The sequence below is a fragment of the Schistocerca piceifrons genome, chromosome 7 (assembly GCF_021461385.2).
Source record: "Schistocerca piceifrons isolate TAMUIC-IGC-003096 chromosome 7, iqSchPice1.1, whole genome shotgun sequence".
NCBI classification, from domain to species: Eukaryota; Metazoa; Arthropoda; class Insecta; order Orthoptera; family Acrididae; genus Schistocerca; species Schistocerca piceifrons.
This window is the reverse complement of record NC_060144.1, coordinates 240,892,044-240,906,845: the sequence shown is the minus strand read 5'-3', so window position 1 is coordinate 240,906,845 and position 14,802 is coordinate 240,892,044.

Here is a 14,802-nt window from a genome sequence, read left to right as displayed (position 1 = left end):
GGCATCATGGTGTGGGGAGCGATCTCCTACACTGGCCGTACACCACTGGTGATCGTCGAGGGGACACTGAATAGTGCACGGTACATCCAAACCGTCATCGAACCCTTCGTTCTGCCATTCCTAGACCGGCAAGGGAACTTGCTGTTCCAACAGGACAATGCACGTCCGCATGTATCCTGTGCCACCCAACGTGCTTTAGAAGGTGTAAGTCAACTACCCTGGCCAGCAAGATCTCCGGATCTGTCCCCCATTGAGCATGTTTGGGACTGGATGAAGCGTCGTCTCACGCGATCTGCACGTCCAGCACGAACGCTGGTCCAACTGAGGCGCCAGGTGGAAATGGCATGGCAAGCCGTTCCACAGGACTACATCCAGCATCTCTACGATCGTCTCCATGGGAGAATAGCAGCCTGCATTGCTGCGAAAGGTGGATATACACTGTACTAGTGCCGACATTGTGCATGCTCTGTTGCCTGTGTCTATGTGCCTGTGGTTCTGTCAGTGTGATCATGTGATGTATCTGACCCCAGGAATGTGTCAATAAAGTTTCCCCTTCCTGGGACAATGAATTCACGGTGTTCTTATTTCAATTTCCAGGAGTGTACTAACGAATGACGAGATACGTTTGAAGTTCTCTAACGCTATAGATACAGCAGTAAGGAATAGCGCAGTAGGCAGTACAGTTGAAGAGGAATGGACATCTCTAAAAAGGGCCATCACAGAAGTTGGGAAGGAAAACATAGGTACAAAGAAGGTAGCTGCGAAGAAACCATGGGTAACAGAAGAAATACTTCAATTGATTGACGAAAGGAGGAAGTACAAACATGTTCCGGGAAAATCAGGAATACAGAAATACAAGTCGCTGAGGAATGATATAAATAGGAAGTGCAGGGAAGCTAAGACGAAACGGCTGCAGTAAAAATCTGAAGACATCGAAAAAGGTATGATTGTCGGAAGGACAGACTCAGCAAACAGGAAAGTCGAAATAACCTTTCGTGACATTAAAAGCAACGGTGGTAACATTAAAAGTGCAACGGGAATTCCACTGTTAAATGCAGAGGAGAGAGCAGATAGGTGGAAAGAATACATTGAAAGCCTCTATGAGGGTGAAGATTTGTCTGATGTGATAGAAGAAGAAATAGGAGTCGATTTAGAAGAGATAGGGGATCAGGTATTAGAATCGGAAAAGAGCTTTGGAGGACTTACGGTCAAATAAGGCAGAAGGGATAGATAACATTCCATCAGAATTTCTAAAGTCATTGGGGGAAGTGGCAACAAAACGACTATTCACGTTGGTGTGTAGAACATATGAGTCTGGCGATATACCATCTGACTTTCGGAAAAGCATGATCCACACAATTCCGAAGACGGCAAGAGCTGACAAGTGCAAGAATTATCGCACAATCAGCTTAACAGCTCATGCATCGAAACTGCTTACAAGAATAATATACAGAAGAATGGAAAAGGAAATTGTGAATTCGCTAGGTGACAATCAGTTTGGCTTTAGTAAAAGTAAAGGGACGAGGGAGGCAATTCTGACGTTACGGCTAATAATGGAAGCAAGGCCAAAGAAAAATCAAGACACTTTCATAGGATTTGTCGACCTGGAGAAAGCGTTCGACAATATAAAATGGTGCAAGCCGTTCGAGATTCTGAAAAAAAGTAGGGATAAGCTATAGAGAGAGACGGGTCATATACAATATGTACAACAACCAAGAGGGAATAATAAGAGTGGACGATCAAGAACGAAGTGCTCGTATTAAGAAGGGTGTAAGACAAGGCTGTAGCCTTTCGCCCCTACTCTTCAATCTGTACATCGAGGAAGCAATGATGGAAATAAAATAAAGGTTCAGGAGTGGAATTAATATACAACGTGAAAGGATATCAATAATACGATTCGCTGATGACATTGCTATCCTGAGTGAAAGTGAAGAAGAATTAAATGATCTGCTGAACGGAATGAACAGTCTAATAAGTACACAGTATGGTTTGAGAGTAAATCGAAGAGAGACGAAGGTAATGAGAAGTAGTAGAAATGAGAACAGCGAGAAACTTAACATCAGGATTGATGGTCACGATGTCAATGAAATTAAGGAATTCTGCTACCTAGGCAGTAAAATAACCAATGACGGACGGAGCAAGGAGGACATCAAAACAGACTCGCTATGGCAAAAAAGGCATTTCTGGCCATGAGAAGTCTACTAATATCAAATACCGGCCTCAATTTGAAGAATAAATTTCTGAGGATGTACGTCTGGAGTACAGTATTGTATGGTAGTGAAATACGGACTGTGGGAAAACCGGAACAGAAGAGAATCGAAGCATTTGAGATGTGGTGCTATAGACGAATGTTGAAAATTTGGTGGATTGATAAGGTAAGGAATGAGGAGGTTAACGCAGAATCGGAGAGGAAAGGAATATGTGGAAAACACTGATAAGGAGAAGGGACAGGATGATAGGACATCTGCTAAGGCATGAGGGAATGACTTCCATGGTACTAGAGGGAGCTGAAGAGGGCAAAAACTGTAGAGGAAGACAGAGATTGGAATACGTCAAGCAAATAATAGAGGACGTAGGTTGCTAGTGCTACTCTGAGATGAAGAGGTTAGCACAGGAAAGGAATTCGTGGCGGGCCGCATAAAACCAGTCAGTAGACTGATGGAAAAAAAAAGAAATACATATGAGAGGCACGCTCACCTGCGTGCAGAGTTGATACCAAATTTGTAACATGCGGAGTGCTCTCGTTTTTGTGTAATCAACGCCATCAGTTAGCCTGTGAATGCACGCCTTGCCACGTAGGGAGATACGAGACACGACCATTGTGCGATCCAGAAAAACAGCTGTTGCTGGTGTACCTAAAATTCTTCAGTGAGGAAGGGGGCCACCTATTTTTGGACATACAAACAGTCTATTCCCTGTACATAGATACTTTTATTGCATGCATTACCGTAAACTTTTGGGTTCAGGATGCGAAAACGGTAGTCTTAGAAAAATCTTATACAACCTAGGAACATCTTGTGTCAAAAAATATAAGCAAGAAAAGTGGATTCATCAAATTTAATGAAACTTAATAGAAAAAATGTGACACGAATGCGTCAGAAATATTCCCTCTGACAACATAAACTGAGCTGCTGTAGCTGGGCTATTTTTCCTACGACCTGTACGACTTATCCGAATTTAAACCTCAGCGTAACGTTGCTGTCACTAACGCAGGGGAATTCTAGCTATTACTTCAAGCTTACTCAGTTCTGAAATGAAATCACAGTAGTTCAACATTTAGTGCCTCAGCAATGCGTCGTTTACCTTTCGAAGTGAGCAGCGATAGTTATGGCGGTGGTCGGCTGCTGCCTGCGACGTGTCTTGTATCTGGCAACCTAATAGCACTATGCCGGCCTTTGACCGAGTTTAGTCGAAAACTAGGTTTCCGTGAAGCGGTAGAGTGTATGTGTCCCCAGGCAAAGACAAAAGAGTCCCTTGCAACACTCGACAACTCTCAAGAGAGCCTCAATTATCCATCCGTAATTGATTACATTGTTGTCAACGTCTTCCACTGTACCACAGCCTTGCCTCGCACCAAGACTGATATCGACCAATGAGAGTGCTCGGCACTTGCTTGTACGAGCAAATCAGAAATATCCTAGTAAACTTTTGCGTCTCCTTATCTCCCTTTCGTTCAATCATCTTACGAGTTTTTGTTATTGTGTGTAAGTTTCGCCAGGGCAGGTGTCTCTACATGTGAAGCCACGGGCTATTCATGACAGGATTACGTGATACGAGTCTTTACTAAAATAATGACTCAGAGGGTTTTGTCCACCTGCTTTAAAAACTCGCAGACGGTGATGACATAAGTTACGAGATGAACAGGAGAATACCTTTTGGTGTTAATACACAGACGGCCGCGGTGGCCGTGCGGATCTAGGCACTTCACGGTCGCAGGTTCGAATCCTGCCTCGGGCATGGATGTGTGTGATGTCCTTAGGTTAGTTAGGTTTAAGGGACTGATGACCTCAGATGTTAAGTCCCATAGTGCTCCGAGCCATTTGAGCCATTTGTTAATACACAGCACTTCCAATCAATAGTGTAGAGACTGCTGATGAAGCTGTCCGATAAGATTTGTTGCCTGATAAGACTTGTGGACTGAATCATTCGATACAACGAAAACTGGCATTTCTACTTCGCTTTTCTCGTAACGCTTGGCGTTACCGAATCTTTTACTGCACGTCAGCTAGTCCACGTGAAACTACTTCACGGAACACTGTCCACTGACAGTTCGAGTTCCTTCGTATTGCTCACCGCAGTGAAATTAAATTCTTTGAATGCTCTTATTTAAAGGGCTGTAGCGCGTAGAAATTAAACTTCGACAAAAAGTACCAGAACATTCCATAAAACGTTTTAGATGAACAAGGGAAAAACGTAACGTGAGAGAAACCGCTGCATAAGGGATTGACGGGTCAGGGGCTCGAACCCGAATTTCCCGCTTTATGCGAGTGGTAGCCTTAATTGCTTTCTCTGCCCCTGCACGACTCACAGCCATGTCCAAACTTCATCTACATTTACATCTATGTGATTACTCTGCTATTTACAATAAAGTGCCTGGCAGAGGGTTCAATAAACCACCTTCAAGCTGTCTCTTCACCGTTCCACTCTCGAACGGCAAGCGGGAAAAACGAGTACTTCAATTTTTCTGTGCGAGCCCTGATTTTTTTATTTCATCGTGATGATAATTTCTCCCTATGTAGGTGGGTGCCAACAGAATGTTTTCGCAATCGGAGGAGAAAACTGGTGATTGAAGATCCCATCACAATGAAAAACGCCTTTGTTTTAATGATTGCCACTCCAATTCACGTATCATGTGTGTGACACTATCTCCCCTACACAGCGATAATACAAAACGAGCTACCCTTCTTTGTCCTTTTCCGATATCATCCGTCAGTCCCACATGATGCCGATCCCACAACGCTCGGCAATACTCAAGAATAGGGCGGACAAACGTGGTGTAAGTAATCTCTTTAGTAGACCTGTTGCACCTTATATGTGTTCTGCCAATGAATCGCAGTCTTTTGTTTGCTCCACCCACAATATTATCTATGTGATCGTTCCAATTTAGGTTATTTGTAATTGTAATCCATAAGTATTTAGTTGAATTTACAGCCTTCAGATTTGTGTGACTTATCGCGTAATCGAAATTTAGCTGATTTCTTTTAGTACTCATGTGAATAACTTCATACTTTTTCTTATTCAGGGTGAATTGCCTTTGCAAGTCGTTTTGATCATCTGATGACTTAACAAGACGGAAAATTGCAGTATCGTCTGCAAACAATCTAAGACGGCTACACAGATTGTCTCCTATGTCGTTAATACAGATCAGGAACAACTGAGGGCCGATAACACTTCCTTGGAGTACGCCGGATATTACTTCTATTTTACTCGATGACTTTCCGTCTATGACTACGAACTGTGACCTTTCTGATAGGAAATCACAAATCCAGTTGCACAACTGAGGAGATATTCCGTAGGCACGCAGTTTGGTTAGAGGACGCTTCTGAGGAACAGTGTCGAAAGCCTTCTGGGAATCTACAAATATCGAATCAATTTGACATCCCCTGTCGATAGCACTTATTACTTCATGTGTCTAAAGAGCTAGTTGTGTTTCACAAGAACGATATTTCTGAAACCGTGCTGACTATTTCCCAATAAATCGTTTTCTTCGAGGTACTTCATAATGTTCGAATATAGTATATGTCCCAAAACCCTACTGCAAATCGACGTTAGTGATATAGACCTGTAATTCAGCGGATTACTCCTACTTCCCTTTTTGGGTCTGTGCGGCTAGTCCCGGCGGAAGTTCGAGTCCTGCCTCGGGCATAGGTGTGAGTGTGTGTGTGTGTGTGTGTGTGTGTGTGTGTGTGTGTGTGTGTGTTTGTCCTTAGGATAATTTAGGTTAAGTAGTGTGTAGCTTAGGGACTGATGACCTTAGCAGTTAAGTCCCACAACATTTCACACACATTATCTTTACGGGTATTGGTGCGACTTAAGCAATTTTCCAGTCTTAAGATAAGGATATTTCTGTAAGCGAGTGGCTGTATATAATTGCTAAATGTGGAGCTATTTTATCAGCACACACTGAGAGGAACCTGACTGGTATACAATCTGGACCGGAGGCCTTGCCTTTATTAAACGATTTAAGCTGCTTCGTTACACCGAGGGTGTCTACTTCTATATTTCTCATCTTGGCAGTTGTTCTTGATTGGAATTCGGGAACATTTACTTCGTCTTCTTTGGTGAAGGAGTTTCGGAAAACCGTGTTTAATAATTCTGCTTTAGTGGCACTGTCATCAGTGACTTCACCGTTGCTATCGTCCAATGAAGTTATTGATTGCGTCTTGCCTCTGGCGTGCTTTATGTACGAACTGAATCTCTTTGTGTTTACTGCCAGATTTGGAGACAGAATTTCGTTGTGGAAATATAAAAAAACATCTCGCATTGAAGTACGCGTCATATTTCGAACTTCTGTAAAACTTTGCCAATCTCGGGGATTTTGCTTCCTTTTAAATTTGGCATGCTTTATTCTTTGCTTCTGCAACTTCCATCTGTCGTCGTTCCTACGTGACAACCTCTTCTCTTTCACACATTATGTAATTCGTGTGCGCAGGAGAACATTTTAATTAAAAGTCGCTGCCTACTATCGGCTAATAAATACAAAATGACAGAGCCTGCGTTGTAAACAAGAAGGATGTAATGTTCCCTCGGACATACATGCATCCAATTAAAAAATGTACATATTGTAGGTACGAATACAGGATGCGAAAGAGGAATGATGGTGACATGTGGAAGTTCGGGATGATGGTGAGCCGTGCGCAGATAGCCAAAGCGCTTAAGACGACAGCTCGTGCAAAGCGGGAACTCTGGGACGAATTCCCGACCGGCTAAAATTTTCATCGTCGCCTTTCCTTCATACTGGTGATGGTTATTTGTATTCTCAACTGCGAAAACATATAACCTATCTCATATCAGCAGTAGTCACCTCAGTGCCTGTTCCTTCGATTTGAATGCGTGTGTGAATGAGCTTCGAATCGTTCTTCTTAACAGCACATGAACTGACACATCGTCACACATTTAAACCTTTCCGAGCACGATCGCCAGCGCAAATATTTACTCCAGGGAGGCTGGCCACCGTTCTTTCGAAAGTAAATTCAGAGGCTTACAACTCCGCCGATTTGATCGATACAATGACGAATCGTCTAGATGTGGAGTTTCCGAGCGTGTTTATTGTTGTTAAGGAAACAGTCGTTACTTCTCTTACACGTAATTTTTGCTGTTGTATTACGCAGCTAAAAATATCGTGTAACATTTTCTAGAATGGGTATCAGAGAACTTAAACTGACAGTACCTAAGATACATGTACGCGGCGTGCACACAGTGAATGGTATTTACTTCAAGCAAGAAGCACGGCAGAATCCGTTGCCGAGCAACGGCACGATCCCGCTAAAGGGGAACATATCGCCTCCGCTCTGTACTAGCGCTCGGAGTGATATACGGTCGAGACAAAAAGTAGTTGCTGGTCTCGCTCACAGACAGAACTACTACTGCACGTTCGAAGCCGTAGCTCCCTCATGTTATACACTTTTTATATCGTAAATTTCCAGTTACGTGGTCCACATCAGAGTCGTAATATCGGAATGATAGAATCCTCTTTTCGTGAACAGTAGGCTGAGAATTATTATTTCGTTTTATTTTACTATTTCGATATCTTCTCCAATAGTTGTGTAATTTGATACGATAAAATTTTGAAAAACACAGCCCTCAGTCGCGAACACAATTAATTTGTGACCTAGGTTTCGGTGGAAATTTTCTAGCATTTACTTTCGAATGACGGACTTCGTCTCAACGAACTGGTGCACTTGCGCGGAAGAAGTTATTTCAATGGTATAAAGCCGCTGCTTGGCGAGATCTAACATTTTGATGTACCAAGTATTTCTTGCAGTTTCAGAGATACCTTTTCTTTCTAATTTTTACGGCTCATACACGTAAACTAAAAAACTTTTTTGGTTTTTATAACGTATCTATTATAGCAAGCAGTAATGTCATTTAATTAATTATTTCGTATATATCTTCTTTATACATTTATTCTGGAATTTTTGTACTAAAGCCAGTCATTCATTAGTTGTATTTTATATCATGCAGTATCCCGCTATTGTAATTACTTCATGTACACCGTTCAGGTGTTCGTTTATTTCCCTCTCTGCAGGTACGAGAGATGTTTACAAAATAGCCTATTTTACCAATTAGGCATCAGATGGCTGTATTGTCTTGAAGTTGCCGTGGCGCACAAGTCACATGATGTTTCAGTTTTGTGTTGACTGTAACAGAGGACAGTTGGCAGCCCTTCGTGGCTTGCACCTCTGTTGCATTTTATTTTAATTCTTACTATCTGACGCTGTCATGTATGACCGCAGCTTTCATATTTTTTGGTGCGTTATGCTGTAATATTTAGTTTTAATTTTGACGAAGAAGTTGTCCCTTGTGACACCGAACCTAGGTCACAAATTAATTGTGTTTGCGACTGAGGACTGTGTTTTTCAAAATTTTGTATTATACAACAGTCGCTGATTGACAGCCGTGTTAAAAACCTTACTTTGATACCTACTATGGAGCTAATTTATCCAAAGCTCTACACCAAAGGTATTACTGTAGGAACATTACATAAAAATGTAGAGAAATTATCAGGACACATTCCCAACACATGGTAGAACGCAATATGTGACATACACACAAGGAATTATTTGTTTCCATATGAGCACTCATATTCTACAGCTCTTCATAGTAAATTAACATGGGAAACCAAGAAGAGCAACAAGTACGAGCATATGACACGAAACTATTTCCAGGGCTATTACAAACGATTGAAGCGATTTCATAAATTAACTGTAGCTCCATTCATTGACATATGGTCACGACACACAACGGATACTTAGAAAAACTTATAAAGTTTTGTTCGGCTGAAGCCGCACATCAGGTTTCTGCCGCCAGAGCGCTCGAGAGCGCAGTGAGACAAAATGGCGGCAGGAGCCGAGAAAGCGTATGTCGTGCTTGAAATGCACTCACATCAGTCAGCTGGACGACACTTCAGGACGAAGTTCAACAAAGATCCACCACCTGCAAACTCCATTCGGCGATTGTATGCGCAGTTTAGAGCTTCTGGATGTCTCTGTAAGGGGAAATCAACGGGTCGGCCTGCAGTGAGCGAAGAAACGGTTGAACGCGTGCGGGCAAGTTTCACTCGCAGCCCGCGGAAGTCGACGAATAAAGCAAGCAGGGAGCTAAACGTACCACAGCCGACGGTTTTGAAAATCTTACGGAAAAGGCTAAAGCAGAAGCCTTACCGTTTACAATTGCTTCAAGCCCTGACACCCGATGACATAGTCAAACGCTTTGAATTTTTGGTGCGGTTGCAACAGCTCATGGAAGAGGATGCGTTCAGTGCGAAACTTGTTTTCAGTGATGAAGCTACATTTTTTCTTAATGGTGAAGTGAACAGACACAATGTGCGAATCTGGGTGGTAGAGAATCCTCACGCATTCGTGCAGCAAATTCGCAATTCACCAAAAGTTAACGTGTTTTGTGCAATCTCACGGTTTAAAGTTTACGGCCCCTTTTTCTTCTGCGAAAAAAATGTTACAAGACACGTGTATCTGGACATGCTGGAAAATTGGCTCATGCCACAACTGGAGACCGACAGCGCCGACTTCATCTTTCAACAGGATGGTGCTCCACCGCACTTCCATCATGATGTTCGGCATTTCTTAAACAGGAGATTGGAAAACCGATGGATCGGTCGTGGTGGAGATCATGATCAGCAATTCATGTCATGGCCTCCAAGCTCTCCTGACTTAACCCCATGCGATTTCTTTCTGTGGGGTTATGTGAAAGATTCAGTGTTTAAACCTCCTATACCAAGAAACGTGCCAGAACTGCGAGCTCGCATCAACGATGCTTTCGAACTCATTGATGGGGACATGCTGCGCCGAATGTGGGAGGAACTTGATTATCGGCTTGATGTCTGCCGTATCACTAAAGGGACACATATCGAACATTTGTGACTGCCTAAAAAAACTTTTTGGGTTTTGTATGTGTGTGCAAAGCATTGTGAAAATATCTCAAATAATAAAGTTATTGTAGAGCTGTGAAATCGCTTCAATCATTTGTAATAACCCTGTATTACGTGAAATGCTCGAAATACACTCCTGGAAATGGAAAAAAGAACACATTGACACCTCTGTGTCAGACCCACCATACTTGCTCCGGACACTGCGAGAGGGCTGTACAAGTAATGATCACGCGCACGGCACAGCGGACACACCAGGAACCGCGGTGTTGGCCGTCGAATGGCGCTAGCTGCGCAGCATTTGTGCACCGCCTCCGTCAGTGTCAGCCAGTTTGCCGTGGCATACGGAGCTCCATCGCAGTCTTTAACACTGGTAGCATGCCGCGACAGCGTGGACGTGAACCGTATGTGCAGTTGACGGACTTTGAGCGAGGGCGTATAGTGGGCATGCGGGCGGCCGGGTGGACGTACCGCCGAATTGCACAACACGTGGGGCGTGAGGTCTCCACAGTACATCGATGTTGTCGCCATTGGTCGGCGGAAGGTGCACGTGCCCGTCGACCTGGGACCGGACCGCAGCGACGCACAGATGCACGCCAAGACCGTAGGATCCTACGCAGTGCCGTAGGGGACTGCACCGCCACTTCCTAGCAAATTAGGGACACTGTTGCTCCTGGGGTATCGGCGAGGACCATTCGCAACCGTCTCCATGAAGTTGGGCTACGGTCCCGCACACCGTTAGGCCGTCTTCCGCTCAGGCCCCAACATCGTGCAGCCCGCCTCCAGTGGTGGCGCGACAGGCGTGAATGGAGGGACGAATGGAGACGTGTCGTCTTCAGCGATGAGAGTCGCTTCTGCCTTGTTGCCAATGTTGGTCGTATGCGTGTTTGGCGCCGTGCAGGTGAGCGCCACAATCAGGACTGCATTCGACCGAGGCACACAGGGCCAACACCCGGCATCATGGTGTGGGGAGCGATCTCCTACACTGGCCGGACACCACTGGTGATCGTCGAGGGGACACTGAATAGTGCACGGTACATCCAAACCGTCATCGAACCCATCGTTCTACCATTCCTAGACCGGCAAGGGAACTTGCTGTTCCAACAGGACAATGCACGTCCGCATGTATCCCGTGCCACCCAACGTGCTCTAGAAGGTGTAAGTCAACTACCCTAGCCAGCAATATCTCCGGATCTGTCCCCCATTGAGCATGTTTGGGACTGGATGAAGCGTCGTCTCACGCGGTCTGCACGTCCAGCACGAACGCTGGTCCAACTGAGGCGCCAGGTGGAAATGGCATGGCAAGCCGTTCCACAGGACTACATCCAGCATCTCTACGATCGTCTCCATGGGAGAATAGCAGCCTGCATTGCTGCGAAAGGTGGATATACACTGTACGAGTGCCGACATTGTGCATGCTCTGTTGCCTGTGTCTATGTGCCTGTGGTTCTGTCAGTGTGATCATGTGATGTATCTGACCCCAGGAATGTGTCAATAAAGTTTCCCCTTCCTGGGACAATGAATTCACGGTGTTCTTATTTCAATTTCCAGGAGTGTATACTCATTTAACATGTTATGGTGTGCTGAAAGTAATGCTTCTAAATTTTTGATGTGAATGCTCTTAAAGCCTTTTAAATACAACAGAAAATTATTAATATATTCTTTATTCTTCCTTTCTACATTTTGCAGCCCTCTGCAACTAGAGGGTTCCGAATTGTAGTGTGTAATGTGATGATGGGTCACGTAACTATGTCTGTGCGTGAGATACAGCGTGCTGTAACTGAGCTACGTATTCGAATAGTTCGTCCACATATGTAGATCGGTCACATTCAGCATGAGAATGCCAGACCACACATGAACGCCGCAACGTCTGCGCCAATCCTACATCGCAGGTTCACTGCCATCGATCATTCTCCCGAAAAAAATTGACGCCATCCGATTTTAGTGTGTTTAGAGGACGTGAAGAACACCTCAGAAGACTTCAATTTCATAGTGATGAAGCGGTACAAGCAGAAGTGAGCATGAGACAGCATCAGTAATGTCAGACATTCTACAGTGACGGTATCAAAAAAGTGGTCTCGAATTGGGTGAACTGTATTCGTCGCCAGGGTGACTATGTTGAGAAATAAACATATAGATATGAACTATAAAGATGTACAATGGTAGGAACGCTTGTTTTATGTCATAAATTCTAAGAGTTGCTTTTTAGCAAGCCATTGCATATACGTACGTCATCCTGCCATGGCACTGATTTCGCAATCCGCTAAAGATTCTGTGGAGTATTAAGTGTCATTAAGCAACCATAAAAAATGAACATTTTGAGAAAGCCTTCGACTATATTTCAACAATATTACTACCGACAATGCCAGATATACGAGGAACAAATTCCACAGTGTTTTTAATTTCCAAGAGTGTATACCTTTGCAGTTGCTGCCATTACTTTTTCACATACTAGTGAGAGAACTGAAAGTGAGACATAGCAGGGAATGATGCGGCGGCCGATCGATATTGTTAGGTCTCAATGTTTTTATTACGATGTTTAGTATAGCCAGACTAATAGATTTCATATGCACAACATGTTTCTCAGTGGGTCTTATCATGGAGAACGAAGGATTTCGTTTAGTTGAGTTTTGTGTAGGATCTACTGCACGTAACCCACGAGAATGGGCGGAGGAACTTAACAGAGCGAGTTATAAAGTGGGCCAGTAAGCTGACTGGAATATAACTAAAATCACGTGTCGCACATGGAAAATAAATTAGCGCAAAATTAACAATGAATACGTCCTCAATTATTTGCTGGACGTATTCCAGTCTGTGTCCTTCGCCATGGTTTTTAGCCTCTACGGCTCCGTCTAGTACTATAGCAGTTATTCATTGATGTCTTAACTGATGTTCTATTATCTTGTCCCTTCTTCTTGTCAGTGCGACCCACATATACTTTTCCTCTCCGGTTCTTCGCAGAACTTCCTCATTTCTTGCTTCATGTGTACACTAATTTTCAACATTCATCTGTAGCACCACACCTCAAATGCTTCGAATCTCTCCTATACCGATTTTCAACCGGTCCATGTTTCACTGCCACACAATGTGCTCCAGACGTACATTCTCAGAAATTTTTTGTCAAATGATGGTCTGTGTTTGATACTAGTATATTCTTCTTGGCCAAGTATGCCATTTTTGCCGGTGATAGTCTGTTTTAAGAGTCCTCCTTGGTCCTGCGCCTTCGGTCAGTGGTTATTTTGCTGACTAGGTTGTAGAATTCCTTAATTTCATCTCCTTCGTGAATATCAGTCCTGATATTAATTATCTCACTCATCACATTTTTGCTGCTCCTCATCATGTTCGTCTTTCTTCAGATACTCTCAAGCCATATTTGTACTCATAAGATTGTTCATCCCATTCAGTAGATCATGTAATTCTTCTTACCTTTCCCTGAGGATAGAAATGTCATCAGCGAATCATATGACTGACTTTCTTTCAAGGTGAAATTTTATTCTGCTCCTGAAGCTTTTTTTTAATTTCCATCATTGCTTCTTCGAAGTATAAATTAAAAAGAGGTGGCGAAAGACTATACCTCCGTCTTACAACCTTTTTAATTCGAGCGCTTCGTTCTTGGTCGTCTGCACTTATTATTTCCTCTTGGCTGTTGTACATATTGTATAAACTGTCTCTATCTATGGCTTACTCGTAATTTTCTCAGAATTTCGAACATCTTGCACAATTTTACACATTCGATCGTTCTTTTTTCAGATCGACAAATCCTAAAACCGTGTTTTGATTTTTCTTTAGTCTTCCTTCATTTATCTATTACAAAGTCAGAATTTACTCTGTGGTGCCTTTAGCTGTCATAAACCCAACTGATGGTCATCTAACAGATCCTCACTGTTCTTTTAAATTCTTCTGTATATTATTCTTGTGAACCTTTTGGATGCATGAGCTGTATCCCATTTCTTTGAGAATTGGTTCTTCCTGACTACTCTCTGAAACTTCTGCCTACTCTTCATCATTACTACATTGTGATCTGAGTCTATATCTGCTTCTGGATACGCCTTACAATCCAGTATTTGATTCTGGAATGTCTGTCTGACTATGACGTGATCCAACTGAAATCTTCCCGAATCACACGCACTTGACCAAGTATACGTCTTCCTCTTGTGACTCAACAGTGTATCTGATATTGAGATCTGAAATTTATTACAGAACTCGATTAGGCTTTCTTCTTTTTCATTCCTTGTCCCAAGCTTATATTCCCTTGTAAACTTTTCTTCTAATCCTTCCGCTAGAACTGAATTCTAGCCCCCATGGCTGTTAGATTTTGATCTCCCTTTACGTACTGTGTTGAACTTTCAGACCCACATATACTTTCTCTATTTCATCTTTAGCCTTCGACGACGGCATGTATACCAGAACTATCGTTGTCGATGTTGCTTTCCTATCGATTCTGATATGAACAACCTTCCTATTCGTAACGAGTCCTACGGCTGTTATGCCATTTTCTGGTGCTGTTGACATTACCCTATACTCATCTGCCCAGAAATTGTTGTCTACGCCCTATCACTTCACTGACCCACAGTACATCTAGATTGAGCTTTTGAATCTGCCTTTTCTGATTTACTATCTTCCCTCCCAAATTCAAGCTTCTGACGTTCCACGCCTGCCTCGTAGAACGTTACGCTTTTGTTGATTATTCAATCTCT